Source organism: Eumetopias jubatus, unplaced genomic scaffold, assembly GCF_037043125.1.
Source record: "Eumetopias jubatus isolate StellerSeaLion01/CBP00866 unplaced genomic scaffold, mEumJub1_p1.0 scaffold_1, whole genome shotgun sequence".
Lineage (NCBI taxonomy): Eukaryota > Metazoa > Chordata > Mammalia > Carnivora > Otariidae > Eumetopias > Eumetopias jubatus.
Genome location: NW_028274807.1, coordinates 203,457,118 through 203,461,215, shown reverse-complemented (window position 1 = coordinate 203,461,215; position 4,098 = coordinate 203,457,118). Strand labels below are relative to the sequence as shown.

At 40.0% G+C, this 4,098-nt stretch overlaps 1 pseudogene; it reads left to right on the top strand.

Moving 5' to 3' along the window:
* The first annotated feature begins 2,115 nt into the window (after positions 1-2,115).
* Positions 2,116-2,507, top strand: LOC114196470 (large ribosomal subunit protein eL34 pseudogene; annotated as a pseudogene).
* The last annotated feature ends 1,591 nt before the right edge of the window (positions 2,508-4,098 follow it).

Here is a 4,098-nt window from a genome sequence, read left to right as displayed (position 1 = left end):
GAAACATCAAGAAATTTATATATCTGGATTTCCTTATTGTGATTTTGGGCACAGAAATAACATGACTTGGTTATAAAAATAAGTGTCATGTAGAAGGCGCAGAATACACTTATCTTGAACCTACTGGAGAGCCAAGAAATAACCCATGCATATATGGTCAACTAACCTTTGACAAGGGCACCAAGAATACACAATAAGGAAAGGATAGTCTCTTTAGTAGACTATTAAAAACTAGGTATCCACAAGCAAAAGAAGGAAATTGAGCCCTTATCTTACACCATACAAAAATTAACTTGAGACTGATTAAAGACTTCAGTGTAAGACATGAAACTATAAAATTCCTAGAAGAAGACATAAGGAGGAAGCTCCTTGACATTGATTGGTCTTGGCAATAAACTTTTTGGATCTGACACGAAAAGCACAGGCAAGAAAAGCAAAAATAAGCAAGGGGAACTACAGAATAAGCTTATCTCATTTTTTTTTAAAAAGATTATCCCCGAAAATAAAACATTTAAAAATATTTTTGATAAATTTAGGCTCACTGAGAAGGTATCTATAGATCCCTGGGAGTTTTGAAAAACCTGCCATAGTTTGCTTCTGCAGAAATAGTCAAGCACTCCATCTGTCCCTCCCAGGACTTGGAGATTTCCATCAAATGCCAAAATGACCCACCAATCTTGACTGGTTATGCTAACAGATGTGTTTTAATGACTAGTTATAAACATTAACTAGGGCGCCTGGGTGGCTCAGTTGGTTAGGCGACTGCCTTTGGCTCGGGTCATGATCCTGAAGTCCCGGGATCGAGTCCCGCGTCGGGCTCCCTGCTCGGCGGGAGTCTGCTTCTCCCTCTGACGCTCTTCCCTCTCGTGGTCTCTGGCTCTCATTCCCTCTCTCTCAAATAAATAAATAAAATCTTTAAAAAAAAATTAACTAAAAGGTCTTTTTTCTTGCAGATGTTAAACATTTAAAAGATTATATGAAATACTGCTCCTGATTTCTGTTAGCAATACTGCTATCATCACCTACAAAACCTCACCATAATAATAAAAACCACACAAAGATTAAAGGACCATTGTGAATATAAAGAAAATTAAAAATTTACACTAAATATGGGGCATCTGGCTGGCTCAGCTGGAAGAGCACGTGACTCTTGGTCTCAGGGTCATGAGTTCCCACCCCACGCTGGGTGTAGAGATTACTTAAATAAAAACTTTAAAAAATATAAAAAGAAATTTACACTAAACAAAATTCCAGCACAGTTTTGAAAATGGAAATTGAAAATCTAATTCTAAAACGCATATGAGATATAAAGGGCCATGAAGAGCCAAGACATTGTTAAAGAACTAAATAAGGGAGACAATTCTATAAATTCAAAAACTTAATAAAAAACTATAAAGGTTAAAGGAGTGATCTTGAAACAAGACTAGAAAATAGAACAATGGAAAAGATCACACCCCAAAATAGACCAACACATATGGGACATGTGAGCTATGACAAAAGTACTGTAAATTACTGATGAAATGCATTTTAAAAATTAATGGTGCTAGGTTAATTGGATAGCCATATAGAAAGGCAAATCTTTTTATTTATTTATTTATTTATTTATTTTGAGAGACAGTGGAAGCAGGATGGTGGTGTGGGGGGGAAGGAGCAGAGAGGGAGAGGGAGAGAGAGAGAGAATCCTAAGCAGGCTGCATGCCCAGTGTGGAGCCCAACATGCGGCTCAGTCTCACAACCCTGAGATCATGACCTGAGCCAAAATCAACAGTTGGATGCTTAAGCAACTGAGCCACCCAGATGCCCCTAAAAGCAAATCTTAAAACTATCATTTTTTTAAAAAATTGTTTTAAAGATTTTATTTATTTGATAGAGAGATACAGAGAGAGCACAAGCAGGCAGAGCTGCAGGCAAAGGGAGAGGGAGAAGCAGGCTCTCCACTGAGCAGGGAGCCTGATGCAGGGGACCCTGGGATCATGACCTAAGCTGAAGGCAGTCGCTTAACCAACTGAGCCACCCAGATGCCCTAAATTTTTTTTAATTTTTTAATTTAATTAAAAAAATTTTAAAAGATTTTATTTATTTAGCTCTTCCGGGGACGGCATCCATAGGCATTCAGAATGGTCCAGCGTTTGACCTACTGTCGTAGGCTGTCCTATAATACAGCCTCTAACAAAACTAGGCTGTCCCGAACCCCTGGTAATAGAATCGTTTACCTTTATACCAAGTAGGTTGGGAAAGCACCAAAATCTGCATGTGGCGTGTGGCCAGGCTGACTTCAAGGAGTTCGTGCTGTGAGACCTAAAGTCCTTATGAGGTTGTCCAAAACGAAAAAACACGTCAGCAGGGCCTATGGTGGTTCCATGTGTGCTAAGTGTGTTTGTGACAGGATCAAGCGTGCTTTCCTTATCGAGGAGCAGAAAATCGTTGTGAAAGTGTTGAAGGCCCAAGCACAGAGTCAGAAAGCTAAATAAAAAAAGGAAGCTTTTTTGAGTAATAAAAAAAAAAATCAGAAGACTTAAAAAAAGATTTTATTTATTAATCGACAGAGAGAGAGACAGTGAGAGAGGAACACAAGCAGGGGGAGTGGGAGAGGGAGAAGCAGGCTACCCACTGAGCAGGGAGCCCGATGTGGGGCTCAATCCCAGGACTCTGGGATCACGACCTGAGCCGAAAGCAGATGCTTAACCGACTGAGCCACTCAGTTGCGCCTGATGCCCTAAATCTTAAAACTATCACATACCATTCACAAAAATCAATTGCAAGAGAAATGTACATTTAAACATGAATGTTGAAAAATAATCTTTAATAAATTATTTTTATGATCTGGAGTTAGGGAAAGGTTTTTGAAATTTCTTTTTTTTTTAATTTATTTTTTAAAGTAATCTCTACACCCAATGTGGGGCTTGAACTCACGACCCTGAGATCAAGAGTTGCATGGTCTTCCAACGGAGCCAGCCAGGTGCCCCTAGTTAGGGAAAGATTTCTTAAACAGATCACAAAAAGCAACAGCTATAAAGGAAGAGCTTGATAAACTGAACTACATTCAAATTAAGAATATGTGCCTATCAAAAGACACCATTAAGAGAGTGAAGAGTAGGGATGCCTGCGTGGTTCAGTCATTAAGCATCTGCCTTCGGCTCAGGTCAGGATCCCAGGGTCCTGGGATTGGGTCCTGCATTGGGCTCCTTGCTCAGCAGGGAGCCTGCTTCTCCCTCTGCTGCTCTTCCTGCTTATGCTCTCTCACTATATCAAATAAATAAAATCTTAAAAAAAAAAGAGAGAGTGAAGAGTAAAGTCAAGAGAACAGATATATATAACACATATAACTGATAGAGGGCTCACATTCAGAATATGTAAGTAATTCCTGTAAGTCAATAAGAAAAAGACAATCTAATAGAAAAATGGGTAGAAGACCTGAACGTGTAATTTACCAAAAAGGATATCAAAGTGAGTTCAACTTCCTTTTTTTTCTTCTTATTTTAAAGATTTTATTTCTTTATTTGACAGAGAGAGCACAAGCAGGGGGAGTGGCAGGCAGAGGCAGAGAGAGAAGCAGGCTCTCTGCAGAGCAAGGGGAGCCCGATGTGGGACTCGATCCCAGGACCCCAGGATCATGACCTGAGCCAAAGGCAGTCGCTTAAGAACTGAGCCACGCAGGCGCCCGAGTTCAACTTCCTTAATAATCATGTACATTTGAATTAAAATCACAATGAGATACTACTCCACATCCTCCAGAATACCTAAGATTAAAAAGACTGCCAACACCAAGTGTTTGTGCAGATGTGGTGCAATGAGAACTCATTTGCTGTAAGAGGGAGTGCACTGTGTTTGACATCATATGCTAGATCTAACAGTGAACATAGCAATTTAGCATGACAGAGGCTCCCTGTGCACAAGCTTGAGAGTTAAAAATTAAAGGGGTGGGTCCTACACTTTCATGAGCTTACCTCCAGGAGCCCTTTCAGATTCTCCCTGAAGATCGGAGAAAAACTGCCTGCTTCCCTCAAAGGAAGGGAAAAGTAACCACTTTGAAATATGCCCAGAGTATTCTGTTCCCTTAACAAAACCCTGCCCTCGAGGAAACTATTCTACCAAAGT